The 16,666-nt window shown below is 49.4% G+C and overlaps 1 protein-coding gene across 5 annotated transcripts in view; it reads right to left on the bottom strand.

Annotated features, from left to right (window-relative positions):
- Positions 1-16,666, bottom strand: part of Daam2 (dishevelled associated activator of morphogenesis 2) — a 110,782-nt gene that overhangs the window by 50,667 nt on the left and 43,449 nt on the right. Inside the window, exon 1 of one of the 5 annotated variants that reach the window (XM_040729600.1) lies at positions 6,898-6,989. The exons of the other annotated variants lie outside the window; for them this stretch is intronic. The gene's annotated coding sequence lies outside the window, so the exon portion shown is untranslated. Of the gene's footprint in view, positions 1-6,897; positions 6,990-16,666 lie in introns of those variants that run through there. 5 annotated transcript variants of the gene reach the window in all.

Here is a 16,666-nt window from a genome sequence, read left to right as displayed (position 1 = left end):
TGGGCATGTATTGACACATTGCCTTGTATTCTGCAGGGATGCATAATGATTGTGCATTGATCAAAACCAGAGATGGAGTCTGGGGAGATGGCTTAGTTGGTAAAGTTTTTGCCTTGCCAGCATGAGGACCTGACTTCAGTCCCCAGAATCCATGGGAAAAAATGTCAGACATAGCTGTTTGTATGATCCCAGAGCTGGGGACAAGGAGGACCAGTAGGGAGCTTCCCAGTTTGCTGACTAGTCAGTCAGCTTATCCTACTCAGTGAGTTCCACGCCAGTGAAAGACTGCATGTCCAAAATGGTGGAAGGTGGATGAGCAATGCCTGAGATTGTCTTTTGTGTGTATGCACAGGCATGTGTGCATACACACACACACACATACACACACACACACACACACCACAAATAGAGCTAGGAATAAAGCTCAGCGGTAGAATGCTTGCCTAGCATGCCTGGGACTCTAATTCAACTCCCAACATTGGAACCCAAATCAATCCATCCATCAATCAGTCAATCGTCAGTCAGTCAGTCCGTCCCTCTGTCCGTCCGTCCATCCATCCATCAATCAACCAAAATTTAAAAAGAAAAAGCAAAGCAGAAGGCAGTGACTGGCCGTGGGCAGGGGTTGGGAAAGTGAGGTGGCCTGAGCAATGTGTCATTGTGAAGTCCCTTTAAGAAGAGGAGCAGAATTGAGAAACCACAGGGTCAGCAGGAAGCAAGAACAGAAGGAAACCCAGCGAACTTGAGCTCAGGCCAGAGGGACTGAACCTGCCTCCAGCGTGACCCACTTTTCTCTCCATGGAGGTCTCCCCAGAGCTGCAGCCTCTTGCCCCCCACATCCTGACCCCTTCCCACGGGGTCACAAAGCCAGGGGCCAACACCTTCCATGAGCTGCAAGCCTCCCCCAATGGAGAAAGCATCTCTTCCGGACCTCACCCTCACTGCTGCTGGTCCCAGCTCTGCCACTATGCTCGGGGTCAGTGGTCTTGTTTCACAGTGCCCCTCTCTCTGAGACCTAGAGTACTCCGATGGAGCAGCTGCCTTCGACTGCAGATCTCCAAGGACTCCGCCACTCCCAACCTTTGTCACTATCTGGCTTGATCCGTTCTCGATGGTTTCCCAAGGGCTCCACTATTCTGAGCATCGCGGATCCTGCATTCCACCCTCAGCCAGGCAGGAAGGACTTCCTATCTCTTGAATCTGTTTCTATTTGGTGCACTCTAAACCTAACCCCCAAGCCATGACCTTTCACCACTCCACACTGCGCAGCTCGCATCCCGGAACCTCAAAGGCCCCCATTCGCAGTATTATTTCTTCGTCTTAATTAAGTTAGAATAATGTCACTGCTTCAGAGTTGACAGCATGAAGGACACTGGGACGGATCCACATTATTCACCCGTGAAGACCTAAGATCGACGGTGTCAATTTAAAGAAGCCAACTCAGAGAGATGGCTGAGTTGGCGAGACCCTTGCCGCGCATGCACAGGGACCTGAGTTCCATTTCCCAGGGTTGCCTGCATTGTAACCCCAACACCGGGGAGGGAGGCAGGGAGATCCCTGGCACCCACTGGGCTACAGCCTAGTCAGATCTGTAAGCTCCAGTGTGAGGAGCCCACAAAACAGTGGGGAGCATGTAAGGAAAGGCATTCCAGACTGACCCCTGACTTCTATACACGTACATACGTGTGCGTGGACATCTGCACACACACTCACACTCTTACACACACACACAAAAGAAGCGATTAAGGAGCAAACAGCAACAACAAAACCGTGGTTCCAAGAGAGTCGGGGCATGGCTTGTTGACAGTGCATGTGTTATGATAACGGCGCCTGGGGAACCTTGGTAGATTCCGTGGCAGGTGAGGGTGAGCTAGGCAGGGGACAAACCTGCCAGGCAGGCAGAGCTTGAGTGAGAAGTTTTATTAGAAAGGGGAGGGAAGGGGAAGGAAAGAGAAAGGAGGTAAAGAGACACAGAGACAGAGAGAGGACAGGACAGGGAGACAGGAAAAGTCCTGTCTGCTTCAGGGAAACAGCAGGAAAGAGAGAAAGACGGCATAAGTGGGCGGGGTCTTTCCTTTAAAGCGTCCTTTGCACCTGCGCGCAGGCTGTAGTCATGGAACCCCGGGCTGACCAGGGCACTGCCTAAGTTCATTCTGCCAGGTGACGGGGCAGGCCAGCATAGTGCCTGAATCCTTACAGCAGGGAGAATTCTGACCCAGAACTACTGGGAGCCACCAAGGCTCAGAGTTCCTGCCCAACATCCTAAGTCACGATCAACTCAAGATTTTCTCAAATGTTCTACAGACTCAGAATGTCTAGCTCAGGCTTCTCCATTTCCTGTGGTTGTCCTGGTGACTCCGAGGTCTTGGACCAGCTTCACAGTGACCTTGGAATAAGTCAAGTGGGCTGGAGGATGGGTGGGTAGGATAGAGAAGGGAACATGGAAGGGTTGACTAACACTAACCTCCCTTTGGGCAAGTGGTGTGGAAACAAGCTATCAAAGAAGCTGTGTGCGTGGGTGCATGCGTGCGTGTGTGTGTGTGTGTGTGTGTGTGTGTGTGCACGCGCGCGCGCGTGTGTGTGTGTTAATTCTAGTAGGCACCACAGGCTACCAAATAAAAATCCCAGTGTTATGGGTTACCCCGTTTGGAGCTGTTGACTGGTGAGATCCCATAGACTCCAAAACATTACCAGATATTGCCAATGCTCTTGGTTACTCTGTAGAACTTGACAGTAAGACTCTATTATTGAAGACACTATACCCCTGAGCCATAGAACGTGGAGAAATTCAGCTGCTACTGACATGGAAGATTCACCCTTACTGGCTAGCTCTCACAGGGCTGAAAGGCTGTCCACACTCCTAGGGGAGAAAAACAACTCTGTCTTTCCCTGCGTGCTACAATAACAGCCGGCCCGGCAAGATGTGCCCACTGGTACAATAGCCACACAAATACCATGGGAGCGTGATAAACCTCAGTTATGCCATAACCTGATACTCAGTTATGGCATTAAGTGTCAAACCTTCAAGAGCCGTTCAGTGACTCGGTAAACAATGCTTAGCTGCTCAGAGATCCGGCTTGTGGCAAAACCAAACTGAGCCATGAGCCCCCTGTAGCTCTTCAGAGCTACAGCTTTGCAGGGTCACAGGACTGTTCTGTCCTCCCCTCCACTTCCCTATTGCCACCAGCTCGGCTCACTCTCCTTGTGTTCTGCTCTCACGCTGTACTGGGTCACGTGGTACAGGGACCCCGGGCCTGGCCTCACAGGCTTCAGGCAAGCTCTGAACCATCTGACTTCTGACTGGCAGGGTGAGCCTGGGCAGAGCTAGGGAGGGGCAGAGCACTTCAGGAAGTCATCAAGGGCTTTTTCCCGAGCAAGCCTGCTCGAGAACCCAGACGGGTCTGACACACCGTCCCTCACTGGATCCTTGATGGATCTCAGCTCTCAACATCTTTGCATCCACACCAGACAAGACCCTGTGGTAGCCCAGCTGGACACAAATCCCACATCTCAGGTGGAATCTTGGAGACAGACAGAGTAGGGTAGGGGAAGCAGGGGCCGCAGGACAGGGAAAGAAGCTGATCTATCTACTAGAAGACAAATGACACTGCAGACAGCAGGTACACGGTGGCCCTTCACTTCCTCCCTAGGTTGTTGACACAATCCCATCTGTCAGTCAGCTCGTTCTTTATAGCAAAGACGTGTCAGGTATATGCGAAGAGTAAATGTGCATGGAGAGCGCATGCAGATTGCATGTGGGTGTGGCATGTGTGAATGGTAAATGTGTGTTTAAGGTATTAAAAGCTATATGTGCAAGCGTGAAGTGCATATAGATAATGCATGTCGACAGTATGTGCGTGGTGCACTAATGCTGTATGTGTCCATGTCCTGTGGGTAAAGGATGCATGTACATAGTGTGGTTTATGTATATAGTGTATGATGTGCATTATGGTGTACATCCATGTGATGTGTGTGTGCATGTGTGGTTTATAGATGGTATATATACATGTGTAATGTGTGTAGATGGTATGTGTGTATGTGTGGTACATATGTTTCATTGTATAGATGGTACACATGCATGTGTGGGGTGTGTAGATGGTGTATATGCATTTGTGTGTAGATAACATGTACATGTGTGGTGTGTGTAGATAGCATAGGTGCATGTGTGGTGTGGGTAGATAGCATGTGCATGTGTGGTGTGTGTAGACAGCATAGGTGCATGTGTGGTGTGTGTAGACAGCATAGGTGCATGTGTGGTGTGTGTAAATAGCATAGGTGCATGTGTGGTGTGTGTAGATAGCATAGGTGCATGTGTGGTGTGCAAATGTGCAGATGGCATAACTTTTTATGGCATGTACTTGAAGATGGTGTCTGTGGTTGTATACGTTTAGATGATTTATGTATATGAGTGGTGTGGGGATGATATATGAGCATACATGTAGTAATTGTGCAGATATATGTGCATGTGTGGTATATGTGTTTAGTTGTATATACGTGTAGATGATATGTGTGTTTGTGGTATATGTCAAAGATGGTTTATATGGATGTGTGGTATATGTATACAGACACAGGTGTATATAAATGTGCATGTAGGTGGTATGTGTGGTATATATGTTGAGGCCACATGTGTGTTTGGTGTGTAAATAGTACATATGTGCATGTCATATGTATGAAGATGGCATATATGTGTTTGTGGAGTATAGATGGTGTACGGGTGGAGTATGTGTGTAGAGGGTAAATGTGCATGGGTGGTATACATGTTTAGGTGGTCCAACATGAGCAAGGTGTGTATATGTAGATGGTGTATGTGCATTATCATCTGTGTAAGTGTGATTTGTATGTTTGCATAAGTAGTGCATATGTGTAATTTGCATGTGTATGTACCTGTACTATGCACTAAGCTTTGTGTGGGGTGTGCTAGTGTCAGTGGTACATATCCATATCCATACATGACGAGCAGTATCTGAGGTATGGCATCTATGCTCTGGAGGTCTGTGTAGCGTGTTGGGGTAAGTGTGTGCACGTGTGACTGGATGTGTCACTCTTCCAGAAGCATGGCACGACTGCTTTGGGCTTCAAGTCTAAGTGGACAAAGACCAGTGAGCTCCCAGCACATGAGCAGAGGGGCCATTTGCAGCCCTGAAGAGCGGTCCTCCTTCAGCCTGGGAAGAGTTGTCCAGACATGGACAACTGTGCTGTGGGGAACAGAGCCTCTTTACTTCAGCTTCCCATGAGACACACGGGGGACTGGGATTAGAGACCAGTGAATGGCAGGAGCCAGAGCCTGAGTTCACAGTCACCTACCTCATCTCCCAGCCACCTAGGGACACCAGAGCCTGACTGACTGAAACCCGCAGTGGTGCCCAGACGAGGGCTTGTGAGAGCGTGTTCCTGTCACATGACATCTGATTCTATACAATTTCAACATGGTTGTGAATTGTGTGTATGTGGTGTGGTGGTGTGGACATGTGTGTGTGGTATGTATATGTGGTATGTGTGTGGGGCGTGTGTATAGCGTGTATGTGATGTGTGGGGAGCATGTGTATATGGTGTATATGTGGTGTGTATGTGCTGTATGTGGGCATGTATGTGGTGTGTGGGGGTGTGTATTTGGTGTATATGTGATGCATGTGTGGTATGTGTATGCATGTGGTGTGTGTGTATACGTGTATATGTGGTATGTGTTTGATGTGTATGTGTGTATGTGCATGCAAGTGTCCAACACAAGCACCTGGACTCTCCTGGGTGTGCATTACACTGGGGCATACCCTGCCTCTGCCATGAGCTGGTAACTTCTAGCTGCTTCTGAGAACCTGAGCTGGAAGAAACAAATTAATGGCAATCATGCATTCCAAACAATTCCAAAGCTCTACACCTCAAACAGAGCCCAGCACATCCCTAAGAAGGACACTAGCCTGCACCAAGAGGCGGCTGAGCACATAAACCTTGTCTCTGGCCATGCTGGAGACTTGAACAGTGAACCCAGAGCCTTGAGCGCATTAAATTAGCACCCCACCCCTGAGTCACACCCCATCCCTCTTCTGTGTTATTTTCACCATTTATTTTCGAACAGGCCTCCATTGCCTAGGTTGGCCATGAGCTCACTCTGCCCAAGCCTCCACCACCAAGCTTAGGAATTCACCTTTATAATTAACCCTTCATTTAATTATCCCAACCTCTTGTAAATAGGATTTTATGATGATTTGATGCCGTTTTTATTTTTTAGGTATTATGAACTATGTCCAGGGCTTGCAACACTGAGCACCCGTCTATCTCTGAGCTCCCTCTTTAGTGCTGAAAAAGCATAAGTTTTGAAACAGGGTCTTGTAAGTGGCCCAGACTGTCCTTGAACTCACTATGTAGCTCAGGCATAACTCAAATGCATGACCCGTCTACCTCAGTTCCATAGTAGCTGGGATGACAGGCCTGTGCTACCAGGCTGGGCAGCATTTCTTTTTATATACAAGGAAACGAAGTCTCAAGGAAGGCAAGCAACTTGCCCAACTAAAGCTCATAAAGCACGCAAACATCCATTTGACTAACACCAAAGAGCAGCCTTTGTACCGAGCAGGAACCGGAGGGCATAAACGGCAGCATTAATGTAAACAGAAGTGCCCACACACGGCACTACCTAAGCTATGCATGCCAGCCCAGTCTCTTCTCCCATCTCCCCACCCCAGCTCTCAGAATAGGCTTTCCAGAGAGCAGCCTGGCTCAGAGCCCGAGTCGTAGGCAGCCATCCGGCCGTCATCATGTCACCACGCGTGGTCCCAGAGAGGTCCAAATGATCTGGTCCTCGGGGCATGCCAGATGGTACACCCTAGATCTACACCCTCCTGCCGCCGTCTTGAAACTTTTAATACGTTTTAAATAAGAAACCCTACATTTTCGCCTTACCCTGGGTGCTGCAAACCACGAAGCTGGTCCTTCCCGTCTCTACAGTGGCCAGCTCGGACACGATTACCCAGGAAGTGCAGCCCAGGCCAGCCACTCCCTGTATGTTTCCAAAAATGTTACCCACAGTCCCTGGCTGGGCAGGACTGGAGGCAGATACGTTACTTTAATCTGGGTGGCTTTCTGCCCCAAGGGCCTTGATCTGCCCCTCAGGAACTGGCTCCCATCGCCCTGATCTCTCCTCCCTCTCTGGTCTCACTCCTCCATTGCAAGATACCACTGTTCCTATCGCAGTGACCCACTTGCTCCTCCAGGGAGGGGAGAGCATGGGGAGCTGATCTGAGTCTCCCCTCACCCCTGAGGCAGGAACTCGATAAGAACTAATGAATTGCTCTGCTCAGTAGATCCCTGACTCTGACCATGATAAGATGTGGTATTAAAGCAGCGATACATTAAGCCTGCACAAAGATTATGTGTCCTTCATCAGTGCACAATTAGATAAGTAATACAAGCTCCAGATTAGCTTAGCTTAGAAACAGAGTCAAAACTGTTCGGCTCCTTCTCCTGTGGCTCTCAGTGTTACACATCTCTCATCCCCAACAGCCACTCCCCCCCTCTTTCTCTCCACCTGTCCCCCCCTCCACCCTCCCCCACCTCTCCCCTCCCCACCTACCCCCTCATCTATCCCCTCTCCATCATCTCTCCCCTCCCCACCTACCCCCTCCATCTATCCCCTCTCCATTCACTCTCTCCATCTATCCTCTCTCCATTTGCCCCCTCTCCATGTTCCCCTCCTCCTCTACTCCTTCCATCTTCTCTTCCCCATCTCTCCCTACTTTTGCCAAATACTGGCCTTTCTGGTCACTCCTGTCCACTCACAATCTCCTCAGAACCTTATGAGAGCCTAGTTCATAGAGAATCACCATATTTTAATTATTTTGTATTTTTATATTTTTATTCTAACAATGGGTTTTGCTCTGCCTAGATTCCAGTGCCAAGAGAATGGCCTCTGGCTCCCTGCCGTTCTCTGGGAAAGTACCCTGTCATGAATGAATTCAAACATCCAGGTGTGCACAGGAGCGAGAGGGATTCAGGCCTCAGAAATTAATGTTCGAGCAGACCCAAGGAACCCCAGATCTTTTCTTTCCAGCATCCACTAAAAGGCATGTAGGCCTTAGGCAAACACTCTCACGAGATGTTGAGTGACACTCAGAAAGGAATGTCTTTTTTACAGTTAAGTCATACCTGGAATTCCCAGGTAAACTCGGGCGTTTTGATTTCTGAACCTTCCATTTCTGGTTTTTATTTTCTTTTTTACTTGATTTATTCATTTCAATGCTTTACTTTTGTTTTATGTGGGTGAATGTTTTGCCTGCATGTACATATGTGTACCTTATGCAAGCAGTGCCCATAGAGGGCAGAGGAGGGTATCAGATCCCCTCGAACTGGAGTTACCTAGGGCTCTGAGCCACCGTGTGGGTGCTGAGAATTGAGTTCCTGGGTCCTCTGCAAGAGCAACCAGTGCTCTTAACCACTGAGCCATCGGCCCAGCCCTTTTAACTTTATTTGAGAGACAAGATCTCACCTTGTACCCCAGACTGTTCTGGGACACACTGTAGCTCCCTAGACTGGCCCTTAACTGGTCCTAAATCTTCTGTCTCAGCCTCCGGAGTGAATGCAGGACAGGTGCATCCTTTTGTTCTTTTTCATGATCCTTTGTAGCATCTTTGCATACAGATGTTGTAAGAGAGTTTTCTCTGGGTGTTTCAAGGAACAGCCCGCAGAGGCAGAGATTTCCTGTAGAACCCAGCCCCTGCCCAAGGTCTCCAAGCCCTGCACGAACACTCCATTTCACACACACACACACACACACACACACACACACACACACACACACACACACACACACGCTCCCTTTTCATCCCCGATGCTCTGCACTTAGTCTCTCCACGGAAAGGGTCTCCCTTTCCCAGTGCTGGGGGATGGTTTCCACCCACCCTGGAAATCTCAGAGAGGTCACCTCCTTGCAACCTGTCACTCCGTGTGTCACCCCATCGAGGACCTGTCCCTCAGGTCTGTCCCCTGTTCCTGCAGTGCTACTTCCTGGGGCTGTTTCTGTTCCCCAGACCCGGTTGCCTCCCCTGCACCCATCCCCGCCCAAACACTGCCCTCCCAAGCCCATTTCTAAGGTGGAACTCACCGTCTCCCTCCACATAGAGGGCCTTCCCACAGGCCAACCTTCCCTCCACAGTCCATCTCCACAGGGTCCCTCCCCACTGCCCATCTCTTGACTGTCACCTGGTAAGCCTTGCTCCCCTCCCGCAACCTGACATCACCCAACTCCACACAGATCTACTGATTCCTGAATTATGGCTGCTCTCATGGAACCAAGATATTCCTCATTCAGGGACAACATCTCCACAGTTTAGTAGGAACTCTACAGTGCCCAGCCTGGCGCTTAGTTGGCATGCTGGGGCACAGCCAAGGTTCGGAGCCAGGCTGTCTGCTTTTCCCCCCTCTGTAGAAGACCCCCTCCAGCTTCCCATCATTGACAAATCCAATGATCCCTCAAGAACCCTTCTTTCCCTGACCTCCTCCTTTGTAAATTTCCAGTCAGACACTGCCAGGGAACTCCTGTGACCTCTTCCCAAGCTGATTCTGCCTTTCCTCGCTCTGGGAATGGCTTGCCAGGTTCACCGTTCAAAACCACAGAAGAGCTTTAACTGTCTCCTGCTGCCAGTACCACTCTGCACCAGGCACAGCCTGTGCATGCCAGGTTCTGAGATTAGTGGCATGTGCTCTTCTACCCAGTTTTATGGCGTACTGTGGATTGACACAGAGTCTCATGCAGGCTGGACAAGTACTCTACCAACTGACTCCCTCATCTCCATAGGGAGCCCAAGAGACTCTTCAGCATAGGTCCCAGTGCTCTCATTTTAAGTGTGATGCAGAGGGCACAGAGAAATCAAACCACTGGCTCAGGTTTCACAGTACATAAGCCCCTGAACTGGGATTACAAATGTTGACCAGCTGACCAAAGTTCCTATACACCCTCCAGCACACACTGCGCGTGCGCGCGCGCACACACACACACACACACACACACCCACACCCACACACACACACCATGGTCTCTGTTTATAGATTCCCTACTGTTGACACCCAGTCAGTCCTCCCTACCAGAGCTCTTTGTTAATTGCTCATTCACCTGTGTGGACCTCCCATCCCGTTCGGGCACTGGGGCCATGACTGTTGTCACAGCACACCTAGGGGACTGGTGTGTGGAACCTTGCACATCTGATGTGGCTCTGCTCATCTCACCCTGACCTTCCCCTCCTTGGCTTCAGGCCAAAACCACACAACAAGCTACCTGCTGGGGTGGGAGCCGCTGTTCCCAAGCTCTTGTCTCTCATGTTACATCTCTTCTCCTGGATCTCAAATGACAATGCATCCCGAATCACCTACATGCCCCCAGAGCTCCAGATGGGCAAGCATGGGCCCAAGAGCCAGGCACCTGCATTTCTACAAGGCCCCCAGAGTGACCTGGACACAACAGTTTAGTTTTGGCCTGTCCCTGCCATGCTTGGTGGCAGTATTTATACTCTTCGCACAATTCACCTCTTCTTTTCAGGGCTATGACTGACTGAAACCTTCCCTAGCCACACTGTGTAGTCAATAGCCACGCCTGGATCCCACTCCAAACTAAATAGGCCGGAAGGCATAGGTGGGCCTGGGGCCTGGGAAGAGGCCAATAGGGCAAGTGGCCCATCCCAGTGTGGTCAGCGTCGTCCAAGTATAAAACTGGAAAGTCTCGCTCATGAAGCATCTTTGCAACTCAGGTGAGCTGAGCTACCTGGCCACCTCACCAAACCAGGACACAAAAATCTGTCCAGGCTAGTTGAATCCAGAGTACCTTGGCCAGCACTAGAAATATCCTAGTCAATCAGCCACTTCCTTTAAAGTCACAGGTCACCAGCCTTTTCTGGTCACTTAGATCTGATTATCTCATAGTGGGTCCCCAGCCCAGCAGGAGTGCCAGCCAAGAACTTGTTCAGAGAAGCAAAGTTAGTTAGCTTAAATAATAATAATTAACATCTTTAATTTCCCCCACACTCCTCCTATAAGTCATGTACCATCTTAGGTGCTGCAGGAGTCACAATTCAAATAAAAAGAGGCAAGGTGACTGTCGCTGTGATCTCTCAGGGGACACAGAAAGAGAACCAACCAGGTTCCCTGTTCATTGGTGGTAGGCTCCATGCCTACCACCATGTACAAACCAACAGGAATCCATGTGCTTCTCACTTATACACCTCTCACGAATCCCTTCCAGAAGGGCCTCATGCTTAGTGACGAGCTCAGTGGCAATGAAAGAGTTAACTGCCAAGCTTGAATCGGTGGGAGAGGTTGGTGGCTAATAGTTCAGTCCCCCTGGGAGGGTATAATGCAGTTCCAAAGGGGCTTGGTTATCAATCCCAGGCAGCAGTGTTTACTGACCCCTGACTAAGTAGTCAGCTTGAATAAGCCAGCTAATTAAATTCAACAACAGCTCTCTGTAAAGCACATGGTGTGTGGGGTGGGGGTGAAGCCCATACGAGAAAATGTCTTCCTCTTGCTCCAGTTCAGGGCCAATGGGGAAATGGATCCCAGAAGTAGAAACATGGAAGTTGGAATAGCTGCCACGATTCTGAGAAAGCAGCTGTGAATCCATGGCTCTCAATCTCTGAATTTCCTAAAAGCAAGGTCAAGTCCCAAACCCAGTCACCAATGGTAACCCCTCCCCCCTGCAAGGAGTAGGCTCTTGACCTCATCACCAAGACCTGACCAGATGCACCAGCCCTGCAGGTGGCAGATCCAAGAGAAGGGGAGACCAGACCAGCTCGCAGCTCCTCCCAGAGTCATGGGTCAGATGCCTTGCCTATTCCCCAAGGATGGGAGGGGGGGGGAGAGAATGAGTAGCCAGGCTCCCTTTACCAACTCTATGTGAGCCTGGGCACATCCCCAGAGATGCCCGCATGGCTTGGAGGAAGAAGCTGAAGGTCTGACTTTGCAAAGTTCCCCAGGTGTGCCCAAGGCACCTCAGTACTGAGCAGCGGGGAAGCAAGAAGTGGGGGAGGGTGGCGGGGGCATGGGGGGGGAGGTGCAGTCGACCTCAGTTTCCTAACACTGAGCAGAGAGAGAGGCTTCGGAAGTTTCTTGTTTCCTTGGTTTACTCATTCTGTCTGGGGCTATGCTTCATCCGGTGTCAGCCAGAGGTCCTAGTGACAATGACCTCACCTGTTCTTGTGACTTGAATGAAGGTAGCTGGGGCATGGAGGCTGGTTCCCAGCCCATAGTAGGACCAGGGATACATTGTAAGTCTTTGCATCATGGTTGTTTGGGGATGACATTTTTGAGAAGACTGGAGGAGAGCTAAGGAGATGGTTAAGTTAGTAGAGTGTTTGCCTTACAGGACCTGAGTTTGATCCCTAGAAGCCAAGTGGGTACCAGCTAAGAGGCCAAGGCAGTCTATGGAACCTCTAATAGTAGAGCCAAGGTTTATTCCTAGGCCACAAATGGACTTTGGGAGCCCTTTGCCTATGGAGAGATACCATTGCAACCCAGATATGGAAAGGAGTGCCTGGGCCCTCCCCCAAATGATGTGATGGACTTCCATGATCCCTCGTGGAGGGTCTCACTATTCCTGGGGCGTGGGTGGTGGGAGGGTTGGGGGGTCAGTGGGAAGCATGGGAGGATGGGAGGGCAAGGGAATGGGGGGATGGATATGTAAATAAGAGTGTTTCTAAAAATAAAAAAAGAGTAAAAACAAAAGGCATGGTGACACACTTGGATCCCAGTGCTGGGAAGGTGGAGACAGGTGGATCCCTGGGAGTGCCAGACCAGCCACTCTATCCTACTTGGTAAATTCTAGGCCTGCGAGAGACCTTGTCTCAAAAACGCCAAGGGACAGCATCCAAGGCTGTCCTCCAGCCTCCACACGCACGAACTCACACACACGCACATACTCACACACGTGCACGTACTCACACACATGTACGTACTCACACACATACACGTACTCACACACATGCACTGCCCACACGTGAGCAAATATGGACACACACTGATGTGATTTTTAAGAGAGAAGATGGAGAATGTTTAAACACAAACAAAAGACAGAATAGCCAGTGGGTGAGCATCAAGTCCTAAGACGTGGGATGGCGTGAACAGAAGAGACGCTGAAATGAGGGGAGCAGGGGGAGGGACAGACTGCTGTGAAGGAATGGCAGGGTCTGTCTGTGCCGTCTGTCTGGCAGAGCAGTGGAGACCTAGTCACTCAAAATAGAGCTTCCTTCTCTCCAACCCTGCAAGTTTCTTCCCCTCCTCCCCTGCTTCCTGGGCCACACTCTACATGCCTGTGTCCAGACTCATTTGTTTAAACTGCCCCCCACTCCTAGCCCTGCCCTGGGGACTCGAGGAATCTGAGAAATGTCTCCAGTTCTAAGTGCTGGAGGGAAATAAGTGAAATAAAAGGAAGGAAACCCCTCCATACCTTTCTTGGTAGGATTTCCCACCCCTGCTCCCAAGGCTCCTCCATCCTGACTCAGTGTGATTGTGCTCACCCTGTGAGAACTTTCCAAGTCAAGAGCAGTACCAGAGCCTGCTTCCCATCACCCGACCACAACAGCTTCTCCACCATCTTTGCCAACCTCTCTCCTTCCGTCTCTCATCATCTGGCTTTGATGATTATCCCTACCTCTTCCTGTTTAAGCCTTTGTCTGTGCACAGTTGTCTGCACCAGGGATGCACGGTAATGATTCTGACGTAATGACATAGAGATCCCTTGCCCTCTGGAAGCAAGCACCGGGCTCTGGACACTCACACACTCCTGGTAGAAAGGCCTCCTTTCATGCTCCGTGAGTCTTCCGTTTGTATGCACACACATGCCCATGCATGTGCATGTGTTGTGTTCACGTGTGTGAAGATGTGCTTGCATGTGTGCATGTGTGTAGACCTGAGGTCAACTTTGACTGCCATTTCCCAGGTACCTTTACTTCTTTTTTTAGTCTCACTGACCTGGAGCTTACCAAACAGTCTAGACTGGCTGGCCTGAAACCCCAGAGATCTACCTATCTCCAATTCCCTAGGGTGGGGATTATAAACACATGGCCCCATGCCAAGACTTTGATTTTGTCTACACAGGGGTATTGAACCCAGGCAAGCACTCTTCCTGACTAAGCCATCCCCCTGCAGTCATCCAAACTTCCCACCCATGGGTGAGAGTCAACCAAGTGCTCCAAAACAGGTGAAGAAAATCAAATTACCAGACACAGACTGCAGATTTTAGAGACTGGTTAAGTACCAAGACGTGCCATCTCCTGTCATTGCCTGGCATGTAGCTTCAGGCAGCAATTAGCAGCCGGTTGGCTGTGTCAGGAGCGAGAGACAAAGACAAAGAAGGTGCTTTCCTGAGGACCCAGTGGAAGGACATGCACAAGACAAAAGATGACCCAAGATGGAAAGCTCACAGCAACAGGAATAAGATGGTCCTGTGACGGAGCAGGGAGGAGCGTCCAGATCCTATGGCCACCTAGTGAGAGCCTCCCCCATGGAAGGACTTTCTGAAAGAGGCGTTGCCAAAGCTTCTTAGAGAAGCAGGAAGTCTGGAAACGAGCCTGTGACACACTGGCGTGGCTCCGGCCACTTCTGATCATCTTAGTCACCTCTCACTGACTTGGCTTCCTTCCCTTCCGTCAGCCTCCCTCTCAGAATGTCCCTTCCACTGAGACATTCGTTTAAAATAGCGAACTCACGCCAGATGTATATGCTATGCATGTTTGGGGCTGGATTTCCCCCCTTCGTTTTATTTAGAATCGACATCAATAACATGATGCCAATGTGTAATAAATGCTAACAATATAAGCAAGGATTTATCTCCCCTTGGCTATCTTTTAAATTCTTTTTCAATTTTATTTATTTATGTATTAAATTTTTTTGGTTTTTTGAGACAGGGTTTCTCTGTATTGTTTTGGAGGCTGTCCTGGAACTTACTCTGTAGACCAGGCTGGCCTCGAACTTGCAGAGATCTGCCTGCCTTTGCCTCCCGAATGCTGGGATTAAAGGCGTGCACCACCAATGCCTGGCTATTTAAAAATTTTTAAAGATCTATTCACTTTATTTTGTATGTATGAATGTTTTGCTTGCATGTATGTGTGTGTACCTCTTGTGTGTGTACCTCTTGCATGTGTGTGACTCGAGCGTGCGTGTGTGTGTGTGTGCCACTTGCATGCCTGGTGCTTGAAAAAGCCAGAAGGAAGCATCAGGTACCCTGAAATCAGAGTTATAAATAGTTGTAAGGTGTAGGTGCTAGGAATCGAACCTGGGTCTTCTACAAGAGCATAAGTGCTCTCTCTAAACTGTGGAGACATCATGCAAGCCCTCCTTCTCTCCTCTTCTCTTTTCTTTTTTTGAGACAAGGTCTCTCTGTGTAGTTTGGCTACCCAGGAACTTACAGAGATATGCCTACCTCTGCCTCCCAAGTTCTGGGATTATTCTATTATTTTAAAAAGTTTATTCTTTGAAATTTTCATATTATATGTATGCAATACACCAGTAATCATATCCATCCTCCCTCCCTCCAACTCCCTGTGGACTGCCCCACCCTGACCCCAATACAGCTCCCTCAACTTCAGAGCCTCTCTCCCTCTTTCAAAAAAATACCCCACTAAGTCCAATTAGTGCTGCCTGTGTTTCCATGGCTGCAGAACCATCCTAGAGCACAGACAACTTATTAGTAGCCAACCCGCTGCTCCCCTAAAAGTGATTTTTTTCTTCTCTGGGCAGCTGACAACTGCTAGTCGCCCTGAAGTTAGAAGCAGGCTTGGGGACCTCCCCTCCCTGCTGAAACGTTTAACTAGATTTATCTTATACAGGTCTTGTGATTGTGTGTGCAGCACCCATATCATGTCCAGAGGACAGCTCTTCACAGCACTCCTCCCCATCCACCCCACCCTTCTGTGATCTTCTCTGAGTCTTGAGGACGCAGTAAGGCATATACATATATATATATATATATATATATATATATATATATATATATTTCTCATTTTCACTGGTGCCCACTGGTCTTTCGACTCCAGGGCAATCAAAAGCCAGAGCCGAGTTTTCCAATGTTGTGCCAGGATATTTGCCAGCTTGGGGGACTGTCAGGGCTGTACCAGGCTCAGTAAACAGAATGGCAGACACAAGTCAAAGGCTTCTTTAGCTACAGAAGCAGGGTATGGAATGAGCTGTCAATTCCCTTGTCTCACTTCTGTCTGGTACAGTCACCCAGCCAGGTAGGGAAAGGACAAAGAAAGATGGAAGGGGAATTTGGAGCCCACTACCAACACGCATGGCTTGTCCTTCTATCTATTCCTAGCTGAGCCAATGGCCAACAGCCAATGGGAGCCAGCAGCTTTGTAATACACTTTTTGGGACTGCACTGTAGGTCACTAAAGAGGCTGTGGGCAGGACCCCCCCCCCGAGTTGAAGCCTGGGCCCCAGCAGTGTGATGGGGTTGGGAACTAGATGTCTGGATCCCTATTGGCTCTGCCATGAAACTCACTGTAAGTCCTTGGGAAAGTAACTCTAGCTCTTTAGCAAAATGCAGGCACGGCTGATAAGGGATGCATGAGGCATGAGTAGGAATTCAGAAGTCAGAACACATGTTGGATGGTTTTTTAACAAGGAAAACATTCTCCAATATATTTGCCCCAGAAAAACCAAATTATTTCCCCCTTTATTTCCTAAACAT

This window comes from Mesocricetus auratus, unplaced genomic scaffold, assembly GCF_017639785.1.
Source record: "Mesocricetus auratus isolate SY011 unplaced genomic scaffold, BCM_Maur_2.0 Super-Scaffold_100021, whole genome shotgun sequence".
Classification (NCBI taxonomy): Eukaryota; Metazoa; Chordata; class Mammalia; order Rodentia; family Cricetidae; genus Mesocricetus; species Mesocricetus auratus.
This window is presented reverse-complemented; position numbering and strand designations above follow the sequence as displayed.